Below are 15,845 nucleotides of genomic sequence, written 5' to 3' on the forward strand. Positions count from 1 at the left end.
GACACGTGCAGAGGGAGCGAGATGAGTGAGGGACACGTGTTGAGGGAGCGAGATGAGTGAGTGACACGTGCAGAGGGAGTGACACGTGCAGGGGGAGTGAGTGACACGTGCAGAGGGAGCGAGATGAGTGAGTGACACGTGCAGAGGAAGTGAGTGACACGTGTAGAGGGAGCGAGATGAGTGAGTGACAAGTGCAGAGTGAGTGACACGTGCAGAGGGAGTGACACGTGTTGAGGGAGCGAGATGAGTGAGTGACACGTGCAGAGGGAGCGAGATGAGTGAGTGGCACGTGCAGAGGGAGCGAGTTGAGTGAGTGACACGTGCAGAGGGAGCGAGATGACTGAGTGACTCGTGCAGAGGGAGCGAGATGAGTGAGTGACACGTGCAGAGGGAGCGAGTTGAGTGAGTGACACGTGCAGAGGGAGCGAGATGAGTGAGTGACACGTGTTGAGGGAGTGAGATGAGTGAGTGACTCGTGCAGAGGGAGCGAGATGAGTGAGTGACACGTGTTGAGGGAGTGAGATGAGTGAGTGACTCGTGCAGAGGGAGTGAGTGACACGTGTAGAGGGAGCGAGATGAGTGACTCGTGCGCGTCAAGCAAGAGTCGATTATATTTTATTGGCCCGCGTGGTTGAAGTTATGGTCAATTAAACCCCGCGACCCCACGCGGCGGCTTGGGGAGGTCTTCGTCAAGCGGTGGATTGACGAAGAGGCTGCACGTGTACAACAACAAGAATAATCATCATCATCATACGACGTGCCAGACTCATCGACCAAGTGGAACGAGTGAACACGATCAGGTGACGCGCTCATAAGCCTTGCTTTTAAGTGGGATAATTGTGGTTTTTTTAGCTTGAATATTCGTCAATTACAGCCTCGGCAGCCATGGTCAATCCACAGCTGGATGAAGGCTTCCCCAAACCATCGTCATCTCTCACGAACCTAATACGTTTTTTTTTTGGGGGGGGGGGGGTAGCATGACTTCTCCAGATCCTTCGAGTTTCGGGGCTTGTAAACGCAGCTGATGAAGTCTTGGCCACGCCGTGCTGCCGCTCAGGTCGACACGACCGACCCCGAGCGGTTGGACTGAGATCGAGGACGTGGTGAAGAAGCAACTCATCAACTCGCACAACACGCACCGAGAATTGCGTGCCACATGCTGGTCTCTGTAGAGGATGGTTGAACGTACGAATCTTCATGTGTACAGCCAGTGGTTGTGGTACGCTGCGCTATAAACCCGGCGACACGGGTTCGATTCTCGCTCACGGCCAACACCAGTGACGATTATCTGAACCGGTCCCGGGCCTCCCCTAGGTCGACTCAGCCTCAAAATGAGTACCTGGTGCGGTGTGTAAACATTGCCACTGGGGAGACAAAGACGGCCGGGCATGGTGCTGGCCTTCATTGGTGCTCGCTAACAGAACTTGCGCCTACAGTCTGTTCAAGCTATCCGGGGGATCTTTGTGTAAATTCCACTGCGAGATGCGGACGTCCCCCAATGCCGCCTTGGCGTGTCGTGGTGAATACGTTAAGGAGACTTCAAACCACCACGCGTGTCAGTGGCGGAGTGGCTTGAAGCTTGGTGGATATCGCCGCACTGCCCTCTAGCGCTTCACAGCGCCTCCTGCTGCAATCTGTGTCCAGATGGTGGCCGCCCATCCCAGCAATGTCCAGGCTAAGCCCTCTCTCTCTCTGCTTTAGCCTCCAAGATCGGGCGCATTGCGGGCAATTTGGTCGCGGACCAAGTAAACACCCAAAAAAAAACCATAATGTTGACCGTCTCGAAAAGTAAGTGGGCTTGGGCAGGACGACACGTGGTGTCCTTGGCTATGAGGGATGATGGTTGAGACTCATGACGGAATCGGCGTGTGTGGCATGCGCTTGATGACCTGTTGAATCGCAGAACCCGTGAGCGATGGGAACGGCTTGGAGACGCCAACATCCAGCAGTGGATTGCTGATGGCTGATGGTGATGTTGAGCGTACCGCCGGCTAAGTGCGTCTGTGTGAGTGTTTGTGCGATTTGCATGCGTGAGTTACGTGTTCCTTTCCATTGTGTTTGTGCGTACAACTGTGTGGCCTTTGTGTACCGCATGTGTGTGGCTGCACGTGTGTGTTCCTCTTCGTTTTGTCTGTGTGCGCGAGTTCCTTTCCTTTGTGTCTGCGACTCGGCGTGTGTGTGTGTGCTTCATTTGTAATGTGCGTGTTCCTTTCCTTTGTGTCTACATAGCGTGTGAGCTTATTTAGAGGTGGGGGGGGGGGCGTTACAGCCCCTTTGTCAATCCACTGCTGGATGAAGGTACCTCCAACGCGGTTGTGGGTAACGGGAGTTGTTTGACCATACTTGACCACTCTGGCCAGTGCAGATTGACGCGTGGGTGAGGGGGGCAGGACAGGTTAATCGCTCCCCACAGATGTTACATCTGTGGTCAAGAATTACACTCGGACCACCGACTTAAATGCGCGCTGTACGAACCATGGTTCTGGTTTTCCCGATGATAAACTAAAACTAAACTATTTTTTTTTATTTTATCCAGATAAGGCCCACTGAGCGATGAAGCTATTTTCTTAAGAAGCAACCTGGCCACAAATGATAGCTCAACAAAGTGGCTTATCATGCGGAAATGTATCGCAGCCAAATACTCTAAACGCATATTCGAAATGTGGTGGAAAAACTGGACGACCTAGAGAAAAATCCATGCAAACTGCAAATATACAGGCATGAGGGTCAGGATCAAACTCACGACCTCTTGCATCCCAGGCGAGGGAGTTAATACATCGCCACCGCGGCACCCACGTGATAATGATGGTGTTCTTATAGATGTAACGGGCCTACTGATGGTGTTGCCATAATGGTTGTTGTGCATATGTCAGGCTGACCTTTTCAATAATGACCACAGTGTTGCTCGAAATGTGATGGTCTTTTAATAACGTTGACAATGGCGTTATATGATATTGCTCATTGGGTACCTGTAATAACCGTGATATTCTTATAATTCTCACGGCGTTCCTATTACGTGAGAGTAATTACGTTCTGAAAAAAAACGATTACGTGGTTATAATGCCCACGCTGTTGCTATAATCGTGTAATTGTAATACGGTATTCTTACACAAATATTGTAACAACACTAATTATTTTTTTGCTGTAACGGAGATGCAGCATCATCTGCAGTGGAGAAGGTGCATCCACCAATTGGTGATGCTGCTGCTGCTGGTGATGATGGCGTTGCCTCCCTCCCCGCTCACAAATTAATTCCCGCTTTGTTCACTGAGCGCGCCACTCTTGCCGCGCTTCTGCACACGGAACGACGCGAACCAAAGGTCACGGCGCCTGCAAACGTCGCCAAACATTGAAAAAAAAGGGAGGGTGGAGGGGGGAAACGCAAGGCACACCCGGGACCCTGGGCCCTGATGTAATAGCTAATAACTGCACTTTAAAGGGCTTCCCGATGCTGGCTGTAACCTAAGGAACTTGCGCTCGCGTGCTGCTTTGTGAGCCTGGTCTCTCCCAGTGCCACCTCCCGCTAACGCTCCGCGCATGTTTTGTTGGGCCCCTTTTATATTACATCACGTAGCACTCCCTTTCACCCGTTGATAGCCAGGTTTATGGTTTTAATGACCGGCGCGGTCAAACTCGTGCAACCGTGAGATAATCGACCCGTTAACGACACGCTGAAGTTGCTTTCAGAGAGATCTGTAAACAAAAAATAACCTTTAAAAAAGCAAGATGCTTTTTTTCTACTCACTGATCAGTAGCGCCAGGTTTTTTTTCCCACTTATTGACCATCGTATCTGAATAATAATAAGTCATTACTCATTAACTTTAAATCAAGAATTACTCTGTCACCTATTGTAGCAAAAAAGCCTGGTATGTGTACCTATAATTCCTCAATGGCAACTTCATTCATTGTGCACAGCTTTAATCGTTATAAGTAATCATTAACTGTCTTACTACATACTAATATAATTCCTTTATCCACAAAACGAATGAAATGTTCAACCAACTAGAGTATTTACACCTTTTACATTTTTTTGGAATATTGTAATAGCTTGTGTATAAGCTTGTGTCTATTTCCCCGATTAATAAGCCTGTGGCTATACTACCCCTGTTTATCTCTCAAGACAGACCTTGCTCTTTTCAGAAATTTATTTCGATCCATTATTTAAAAGTGGACAGACATATCGTGGTCGTAAAATGGATCTGAACTTTATATGCCTATAAGATCCTTTATGTGGTGGACAGGCATTTGCAGTGTGATTACAATGCTCCTACCACGAATAGGGGGCGTGCCCACAGAATTTCATTTAGAGGGCAGTCATGGGAGCAGGACGAATGTTGGGGAGGTACCCACTCTCTGGAACAGTGAGCATTGTATCTCAAAATCCACAACAAATTGGATGAGCAACATTCATTTTCAAGGAGGCAGTTGCATTACCCAAAATTAAAGTTCATTATCCATTAGAAATCATGTTACTACGTGCAATGCCAAATTAGTAATTTGCAGAAACTTGTCGTTTGAGTACGTCCCTCAGTTTTACCCACAAACTACGTTTCAATGCTTGAAAGTGCTGAAAAACAAATTGAGACCAAAAAAGTGTGCTTTTATTTTCCGACAAAACTACACATTTTCGCGGGGTTGATTCTAACAATTTTACTGTTTTCACAACACTTTGATTATTGCTGGATTTCTCACTAAAACCACTGGTTTTTACGTGTCAAATGTTGAAAAACAGGCTTAAAGCCAGCAGGAAAACAAGGCCTGAATAGGGATTTTTTTTAAAGAGCGCCCCCTAGTGGTGTTAATGAGAATCTCACATGAACACATTCCTGCGGAGGGAGCTGGTAGAAACGTTGGGTTTCTCGGTCAATGGCCAGGGTCAACGGCGGCGTGGTGTATTCCGCAAATATGCCCAACTGTGAGGGCGGGCACAAGCCGACGTGAGTAGGTTAAACGTTGAGTTGTATAAGGGCACCACGAGGTGACCAGCCCCTCCCCACCCAGCCCCACCCCTCCCACCCCCCACCCAGCCCCACCCTCCCCACCCAGCCCCACCCACCCTCCCCAGCCCCTCCCCACCCAGCCCCTCCCTGCACGACGGACGGACACAATAATCCCCTGCGGGCTGGTGTAACCAAGAGGTTCCTACCAGTAAAAGTTATTCTTGTCTCTTTCATCCCATTCCGTCTTTCTCCTGGTCCCTTCAGGTCTCTCGCCAGCTTGTCTATTGTGGTGTCTCCTGCCTTATTTTTCATCGTCATATGGTCTCCTTTATATACTCTGTATTATAATTTGCTAGGCACTTTCAGGCTGAGTGCTCTTGTTATTAAATCATTGGCTTTTGAACAATTTCGTCTCAAGGGTATTTTTTCGTTGTAAATAAAGTACATTTTACCATTGCCTTGTGATATTTTGTGATTGCTTTCACTTACAAATATATGTTATTGATGCAATACATTCTACAATTTCATATATTGTGATTGTTTTAATTTGTAATAAGTATATCAAAATGAGAAGAATGCTGGTTTTAACCCATGTCCCAAACGCTCTTCACTCGACCACAGAAAAGTGATGACAGCTGACCAAACCTGGATGTGATCCTGGTGGGTCCTTAGCTTAGTGGTATAATGTGAACCACCACCTGAAACACTCAACAGCAATGCTCTCGTCACTCAGGGAAATCTCTGGTATCGTTCTTGTGATTTGCTGTACTGCACTTTCAACAGTGGCGACTGGTCTTCATGGTTGGGGCATTGGGGTGGTGCCCCACCTAAAAATGTGTCGTTCATAAAATACACTTTTAATATATTAAGTGCACGTTTTTTTACAAAGTACACTTTTAAAGTTGTTGCATTCAAAAGTTTGGAAATAACTTTTTTAAAAAGTGGCGAAATTGAGTAACGTTACGCTTTCAAATCCATTGAAAGAGAATTGATCATCAATAGTTTCCTCCAAATGATAACAAAAACCTAAACACATCCATCAAAAACAGCCTTTAAAAAATGCAAAAATATATAATAGTCGACGTTTGAGGCAATGGCCCTTCGTCATAGCACGTGATAATTTCTTCAGCTTCCTTTTGCATGATGCTAACTCCGCCCATGTCGCCAGATACAGGTGAGAAGCGTGGCGATCTCAGAAACAACGACGATTTCACATTCAGGTGGTCAAGCCAGACATCCGCGTCAGGAGCAGCGAAGTGTGTCGCTGTAATCTCGCCTTTGTATTTGTGGATCGAGTATTGCATTGTTTTCTGTTGTTTGGTCTGTTCTGGATGACCACAGTTGCATATTAGAAATGTTTAAATTTTCCATTTGTGCATCAGGTATCCGCATCTGCCATGGTTTATACGGATGCGGATTAGGGTCAACCATGAGCATTGTGGAGGATCAAAACCAGGGATCTGAATTGGGTCTGTCACAAGGTGTATGTAGAGATCTTTTGAATTCAACCAGTCACAAGCTGTCATCCCTCCCCCGCGGCACTCATCAGTTACACGTGCATCGCTCCATTTCTTGGCTTCCGCTCCGTTATTATTTTTGATTCTAGATTTGAAGCTTTCGTGACTGCAAGGATTCATATTCTTAGTTCTTTCGGTAAAGTCACGTAGGTAAAAAATGAAATAAAAATTAATAAAAATGAAAAAAAAATCACGACGTTTCGGAGGCAACACAAGTCTCCGTCATCAGGTGGGACCGTCACAGCCAGATTTGGGACCGTCACAGCCAGATTTGCAGCAAATCTGGCTGTGACGGTCCCACCTGATGACGGAGACTTGTGTTGCCTCCGAAACGTCGTGACTGCAAGGATTCATACTTGCTGCAAATCTGGCTGTGACGGTCCCACCTGATGACGGAGACTTGTGTTGCCTCCGAAACGTCGTGATTTTTTATTTTTTATTGTTTTATTTGTATTAATTTTTATTTCATTTTTTACCTACGTGACTTTACCGAAAGAACTAAGAGTATGGATTATTTTTGATCAACAGCCGTCAACCCTTCTGGTCACAATGTGCCCTGTCCAAGCCTGCTGACTTGCATTCACAGTTTGAACGATGTCACTCACGTGTTGCATGTTCTCTAATCCATGTGCTCCTCTTTCTGTCCCATAATTTGCAAGGATGCATATCCCAGTGCTTCTTTGCGCAAATTCAAGTTTTTGTTACAAAAATGTCGCTATACCATGACGATGTCATTGCTGGTAGTAAGCACTGATAAGAAATAAACTTGCTTCTTTCGACACTTTGCAATGTGTATTTTTCATGACCAAGTTCCCGTTGCTGCTGCTGCGGCACCGGCCCACCAAAGATTTTAGCCACCGGCCGCCACTACTCTGCATTAAGAACGAGCAGTAGGGCTTCTGGTTTTATTACACCAACGATATTTTTCAAATTGAATAATATATTGTTTATACAGTTATACCACCAATATTGCACATATTACAATGTAATTACGGGCCATTAACTCATGTAACTTTCATGTAGGATGAGAACAACTAAATATGCTGTATCACAGAACTCTAAAGAGTACTAATTCGTGAATTTTCTAACTTTAATTTTTATTTGCTTAAGACTGTGGTGGTTTATTGTTTGTTATTTTACCAGCCTAGCGCCCAAACTACAGCATCCATGAATCGCCAAACTCGCTACAAAAAACATGCTTGTCGTCGAGTAATGCGCACGTTTGAACTATGTATCAATATATGCGTAGCTTATTAATTTAAACACTTAAGACTTTAAAAGTGGAAATAATAATGCCAGGTGAGAATCGTGCGCCCCCTGGTGTTTGACGTTCGCATCGAGATGAGAGGCGAGCCCGGGTGAAAACCACGTCTATATGATTATGCATTTTATTCATCTTTCTAATAATACATTGATAAAGTTTCTGATAATGCATTGTCCACCAAAAAACGATTAAGGTGATGTTATTATGACACGAATTCTGATTTAAAAAATTTAAATGCTGAGCATTTTATTTGCGCATAATGTAATGTTACGTTCAACTTTCTGAAGTCATGTTCATCATAAACACTGATATAATTAACACTTATACTTAGCTAATTAGTTTCACAATTATTAATGATGAATCCAGGTTTAGATAGGGGTATGTGAACTTTAGGGAAATAAATGTGGTTATGAGTCATAAACATATTATTGGTTCTTTCGGTAAAGTCACGTAGAAGGGAAACAATAAAATAATAAAAATATTATTTTATTAAATAATAAAAATATTATTTTATAAAAAATATTATTTAATCAAAATAATAAAAAAGATTCTTTTATTGATTCCCTTCTACGTGACTTTACCGAAAGAACCAAGAATATAAATCCCTGCAGTCACGAAAGCTTTAAATAAAGAGTCATAAGCAGTCGAAACACATTAATACCTCGGTTTACATCGGGGATGCGTTCCTGAAAGGTGCGACGACGAACATTGAAACGACGTCAATCAAAGCGATTTACAGGATTGGTGGAGGCGAAGGCTGAGAGGCGACGGATACGATAATGTACGGATGCTGCTGTCAGCGACGTAAGTGTGGGTTCATGCGACGCAAACTAGGTAGTGTTATTAATAAAGTCACGACGTATTTGCAAAACGACGTAAATCGGGGCATCACTGTACTGGACTTAGGCACTCAGCAAAAACCTGAGCCGACACCCTCCACTACACAATATTTGGTCTAAATGTCACTCCTGAGGATGTCGTGAACAAATGCACATTGAAGAAAATCAATGAACAGTAACCAAAAAACATGCCACGTTTGTTTATTTGTTTTATTTTATCAGTGCTTGACAGCGCTCGAACTACATTTCAATGTCGTCACTGCTCCGTTGATTTTTTAAAAGCAGCCCGACAACGATGTGACACAGCGTGACACGTGACACAGCGTGACACGTAAGGAAGCTACTTTTTGTTAACATAAACTCCTTAATACAAAAATTATTTTACCCTTTCTGGCAATGAAGCAGGTGTTAATATGTTAAAACAGCAAATGGAAACATTTTGCAAGGAATCACGTCTGCAATAACCACACATACTTGGACAGAACAGTCGCTCGGAGGAATGATGACCGAGTGGTCAAGTCTAAGAATGGAGTGGAAGCCAAATGAAGGCTCAAGGAGGAATCAGACCCAATTTAATGTTTGATCGATATTTTCAAACACCTCAGGCCCGTCAAAAGAGACGGCACAGAAATTCGTGGTTTTGTTTTGTGAGGACCATCAATACCAAAAAAGTGCAGAACCACTGCACTCATCAGTATAGAGAAATAACCATCACAGCCTGGACGGAAGTGCAGATGTTCACTAAGGAGTGGGAGGAAAGGTGACACAGTGGTTAGTAAACTGCGCTATCAACTTTGGAATGTACGACCTTAGCCAAGGAATCCTGATTTTGAGCTGCAGGAGGCACCACGTGAAATAATTCGTCTAAAACCAATACCGTGAGAGCAAATATCTGAGTTAGAGAAAGCATAACACAATACCGAAGCTGAGCTTAAGGGTGCTGTGGGTGGTATTATACCAGTTATGACAAGCGCTATTGTACTGTATAATAAAGTGCCTATTTACAGTTTTTAGAACAAAGATAATCCTCCATTCTGGGCCGAATTTCACCCAACTTGACCTGGATTTTGTAGCCTGTACAAACCCCTCACAAAGCTGCCAATGCTAATGCTCAAGTCAAAGAACGTTCCGGAATGATTTCTCACACAAGACATCCTGTTCAGCTTACATCAAGCGGACGAGAGAATATTTCGTTTGCATCTGCAGATTAGCGGAGATTTGCTTTGATCTTCGTGGTTTTGTTTCCTGTACAAAAGTGAGCACTTTACAGTAACCTGTTTCAAAAAAACAACAACCATTGACAAGTACTGGCAAGTTATTGCAACCATTAATTAGAGTTCGAATGATCGCCAACTTTTTGTAAGACCTGAGATATGCGAAATAGTGCAGCTGCAATGCTTCGACTTCTGACTTGGGAAAATAAAAGCTCATCAGGCTCATTTTTAAGATTCCATCAAAATCACTAAACATGCCTTAAGTGAAAACTTTGAACTGTTCTACTTTGGCGATATAAGTCATGCTGGAGAGGAATGTGTGAATCAATAATGTATGCACTTCGAATGTTCCCGTCCGCACTTCTACTCGTGACCCAAGGGGTTTGTATTTACACAACTAATCAAACACCTCTGCTTGGGTCAGACATTTTTAAAGAGATTGACATTTGCTTCTGGTGCAGAGCAATGGGCCCTTTTGTTTCTGCCTCTTAAAATGTTTGGTGTCCCCCCCCGCCACTTGCGTGGTGACCTTGTTTAAAGGCGGGGGGGGGGCGGGATAAAACACACGGGGGGAGGGAGGCGATGCTGGGGGGGGGATGCACAGTCAATGTTAAACAAACTCGCTATACATGTTGAATGCTAAGTGGAACGGGTAACGATATGATCCAACAACCTTAGCATCGACTGTGCCAATTCAAAGGGGCACCCGGCCCCATACACAATTGTTTTAAATAGCTTTTTACGTTTCAAAATACACTTTTTATGTTTCTGTTCTTAAGAGTGGAGAACCACTTTACCCTTTAAGACGTCTCTCCCCGGTTAGCGCACATGCCACTGTGAGCGGCACTGTGAGGCGTGTAGTAGGTGTGTGCATCTCCAAGGGGCAGCAGCTGCTGCTGCACAGCTTGGGTTAGCTGATGGAGCTGCTGCTCTCAGTGTGTGCCAGCTTTCCAGAGATTTCACGGTCTCAGGATCACTCATTCACCACACCCGTTGGGTAATAAGTCTGCAGGACAAAAGCCCTATCTAGTTTACAGCATATGATTGATGTTTTGCTCGTGTTAAAGCAGCAGCCATGTTGCAGAGTAAACAACTCACAGTCGAAAGGATGCAAGTTCAAATTCCGGTCAAGGGCAACTCAGCTGATCATTCCGTTGAGGTCAATAAATCAGTACAGGGCTGTATTGTGGGATGCCATCAATGGTTTTCTGATGGATAGACTGGTCCCTGCCATACGAATGTGGAAGTGTCACCCCTGGAAGAGGCTCAACAGTGAAGAAAATCACTGATTGAGCAGTGAAACACGTGGAACGGTAATGTAACTTTTGCTCAAGCTATTTTTAGCTTTTTTAGATTTTCTCTTCTTCATTTTCGTATAAAAATATGGACAGTATTTTAATCTTGATAATTTTCACTGAAGCTGCAGTAATTTAGGGGACCGGGAATTACCACCACCACCGCCACAGTGTAGTGTGCAAACCACTGCACCAACAGTCCACGGCGTGGGGGTTTGTGCACACCCGTAATCCAGCACTGTGCAGGTGAGAGGGTTGGTAGGTCAGACAAATGTTGTGAAACTTTCGACCTGTAGGTATCGAGGTGGCATACCCTGGTTCACCAAAAAAAAGCAGGACAGCAAGTTAACTAATCGCCACCTGTTTCCATCTGTACGGGGATCTAGTGCGGCCTCCTGGTACGCGTGGGTATCTCTAAGAGTGCACCGGTGTCCTCCCACTTGTATAACACTCATCAATTGGCTGAAAACATCTTAATACAAAAATCCTTTACTAGACCCTCCTAAAAAGAGTCATACGACTGTGTTACTTTCGTAGATAAATAAGTAAACTTATTGTAATCCTCGAGTTCCGATTACTGGCCAGATATCAGTGACAACCTCTTAACCAACCAGCATTAACCATCATGGTAAAGTATGGTAAGAAAAAATACCCAAAGAATGACAATGCGCGCATGGAGAGGCCTTCATTCAGCAGTGAATTGCCAAAGGGCTGTACGCGAATGATTCAAATGAAGTCGCATTGCTCTGGTCATCGCATATTCAGGGCCAGTTTGCAGTACCCAACGTGTGCCGGGCTTGCAGCAATCTCCAGTGAGCATGGGCGTGGGATTGGTGTGTCCCGTCGTCCCAGTGTATGCAATATGTCATTGTTGATGTTCCATTTCAAACATGGGAATTTTGACACTGAATCCAGCAACCTGCGTTTGATTCCCTGTCGTGCTTAACAGTGGCACGTGATATCAAAACCGGTTCTGGTTCCCACGTTCACAAAATTACCCTGACCAAAATGATGAAGTATGGCCAATGGCGAAGGGAGGCCTTGACCCCATTAGTGGATTGGCACTGGGCTGTAAATTATAGATAAATCATTCAGAGGATAAAGGTTCACAAATAATAATATAGATTTGTAAAAACTCCCAAACCCACTGGGCTATGAGGTGGCTAGGAGATGGCAATACAGCAAGTGGCGTCTGTGCGAACCTTAGAGTGGTTTCTGCCCACCACTCTGCTTATGGATTTTCTCTGTGGAATGTTGGTTTCCTTCCACATTCAAAATACTCAGTAGAAATGAATCATCCAAACTTTACTGGATGTATGTGGAACTTTTTGCACCATACGTAGCCAACCGTGCTAATCGGAGGTGGATATATACATTACAATTATAATTGTGTTCATGGCCAGCTTACCACAACACTCAACCAGAGATTGCAACTGCTTGCAGTACAGTACAGTATTACCAATGCAAACCCTAGAACAGCGGTTCCCAACATTTCCAAGTGTACGGACCCATTTTCAACCTCCAAACATTTCGCGGACCACAACGATTTTATTGTACAGCTCAAATTGTGCATTTCTAAATAAAGTGGTGTGACAATTTCACCTGCAGGGGGCGCCACATGGTTGCTTTTGACTTGCTGATATAAGTTTTCCCGCAAATACAGTCTGGGATAGAGAACCGTGGTTTTTTAGAGACAGTACAGCAAGTTGGTTATCTATCCGTGGTGTTTGAATGATCTTCACTTGTCGCATACTTGGGTTTTATCCAGACACTCTGTTGACATTAAAGCCGGAAATGGTATCGAAAGCAGGGCCCTCCAGCAGTTTTGAGTCTCTGTGAAGCTATCTGGCTAAATAGCAAGTTGAAGTTAATTTTGTTTAACCATGAGACCAGGGTAGTTCAATTTGCAACAGTGACTTAGGCCCCCAAAATTACAAAAGCAAAACAAATAACATAAGAGTACAGCGATGAAGCAAATATAAATCAATCCAACACAACCGTCACATGAGAGAAGTAACAAATATTGCACAAACATAAAGCAATGTTAAATAATTACATATTACATGGTTGTGAGTGTGTGTGTGTAAAGTGCTGCGGTTATCCACTGTTTCGTGTGCAGGATAGCATACAGCAGGGTTCGCCTGGCTCGAGCTTCAAGGCTCCAGAGCCGGTGCAGAGTTTGCCAATTGTTATTTATTTGTGCTCTGGAGCCAGAGCCGGAGCCAGAGTGGAGCTGGATCTGGAGTCACTGGAGCCGGAGTGGAGCTGGAGCTGGAGTCAGTGGAACTGGAGTGGAGCTGGAGCTGGAGTCAGTGGAGCCAGAGCAGAACTGGAGCTGGAGTCAGTGGAACTGGAGTGGAGCTGGAGCTGGAGTCAGTGGAGCCGGAGTGGAACTAGAGTCAGTGGAGCCGGAGTGGAACTGGAGCTGGAGTCAGTGGAGCCGGAGTGGAACTGGAGCTGGAGTCAGTGGAGCCGGAGTGGAGCTGGAGTCAGTGGAGCCGGAGTGGAACTGGAGCCGGAGTGGAGCTGGAGTGGAACTGGAGCCGGAGTGGAGCTGGAGTGGAACTGGAGCCGGAGAGGAGCTGGAGTGGAACTGGAGCCGGAGTGGAACTGGAGCCGGAGTCACTGGAGCCGGAGTGGAACTGGAGTCGGAGTGGAGCTGGAGTCAGTGGAGCCGGAGTGGAACTGGAGCCGGAGTCACTGGAGCCGGAGTGGAACTGGAGCCGGAGTGGAGCTGGAGTGGAACTGGAGCCGGAGTCAGTGGAGCCGGAGTTAAGATTAAAATAGTTTTTAATCCAATTATCACTAAATTTTGTAAATGTTTCCCGTGTTGGCTGTCTGTTGTAGAAATGGCAAATGTCTTGCTCAGTGTGGAAATGGGACCGTGTTATCAAAGTCATCTTTGTAGTTTGACCCTCTGCTCACTCCTGTCATCCAACACAGCAACCTGCAATATTTGCACTACTTACAACAGCTCCCTGATATAATACCGGTGGCGACCTCAGCCAAGCAAGCACGTGTACATGCACTGCAATGAATTAGACAACACTTAGGACATACAACAAAACAATGTTTTTTTGTCTCAAATTATAAACAGGTTTGTAACCATGGCAAAAGTATTTAGACTTGGCAATAAATAGCCGTGGTTCTTTCCTGCAATACAGAGCACACCCAGGTCAGAGGGATTAGGCTGTATTGTTACACTCGCTGGCTTGCATCTATTCATTCATGGTGAGAGCGGAAGTTCCATGTCTGACTGCTAGTGTACACAAGTTTCGTGGCTTTATGCCCACCAGCACCGTTTCCAAATGCAGCAGCTCTGGACCTTGCTGTCAAACAAAAGGTCGCTGGAACGGTTGCTCAAACTTCTTTTTGACGGCACTGTACTTTTATTTACTCCAGCAAGCGTGCCAAGATTTGGGATCATTTTGTGCCCTGTGTAAATGTGTCGCCGTTCATCAAAAGTAGGGCGAGCCGCACACTTTAAACGAGGTGTGATCGCTTAAATACTTGTCCCATGACCAATTAAAGTATATATAAAATAAAAACCCTGTGGGTTGCTGAGTTACCAGGGGAGGCTTTATAGAAAACTCCTGCGATGTGGGTGACCAATTTTGCGGATCCTATTATCTGCGGGGTTGTTGGCGAATTTTCGCTCACCATTGAATAATTATCTGCGAAAAAAATCTTGGATAATCGGAAGCTGCTCCGTAGTGATTTGTACATGAAGCCATTCATAAACTTTGGTGGTCCTATGAATGTAAAATTGAGTTAAACAGACATGTAAAATTCAGCATAGTACTGTATTGTAATTATCTACGTCAAAACAGACATTGCATATGCAGGCAGGATGTGACACATATGACACCGATGGTATGTCTATCAACCTTGTACAATTGGCAAATCCAGCATCACTGTATGTGCCACATCCTGCCTGCGTATCCCAGCGTGCCACACTTCATGTCAGCAGTCACAACGTGTTGATTGCACAATTCTCACCCGCAGGCATGAGCCTGCAGATAAACACACGTGGACATTTGTTTAGAAATCGCCTCATGGAGAGCTGCTCCACTTGAACGCCTCAGATTGCAAAAGTTCTGGGTCCTCTAAATTTTTGGGCAGATCATGCTTCTGGTCTAACTGGCAGTCGAGTACAGAATTGTAGTTTTTCATCAAAATACAGTGTGAATGTACGGTATTCATGTAATGGAATGTAACCTGGGGTCAAAATGTCAGCCACAACAACAAACAGTGTTTTATATGCTATTTGAATTTAATAAACATCTAAAATGAGTACTATCATGGGAAAAAACAATTTAATTATACCTTCGTCTGACCATTGGTTAAATTATGAATCCATGCAATGTACAGATTTTAAATCATCTGCACCATAATGACCAGCATACTACACTAATTCTTTTGACATAAGCTGTTGTTGTGCAATTGTTGGTTGACCTCGCTTATTACTGTATTGTAATCTGTGCTCTATGACAACACACTGTCCTGTGTTAGACTCCAGTTATCGAGAACTGTCTGCTGGTGATTAACGGAAATGTGAGCTTTCATTAGTCTTGGATGAATTGTAATACACAAAAAATGTGAGGTTTCATCAGTTTTGTATGAATTGTAATACACAGGACTGTACAACTATAAAATTCCAGTGAAATTTCAGAGTTTACATCACTCTCCAGCCTTTAATTCTACCATACCATTTTTCTTCGTTTTACAAAACGTATTGCCAACTTTCAACGCAAACAAATTATACGATTCGCTAA

This window comes from Lampetra planeri, chromosome 5, assembly GCF_965212315.1.
Source record: "Lampetra planeri chromosome 5, kcLamPlan1.2.h2, whole genome shotgun sequence".
Taxonomy (NCBI): domain Eukaryota; kingdom Metazoa; phylum Chordata; class Hyperoartia; order Petromyzontiformes; family Petromyzontidae; genus Lampetra; species Lampetra planeri.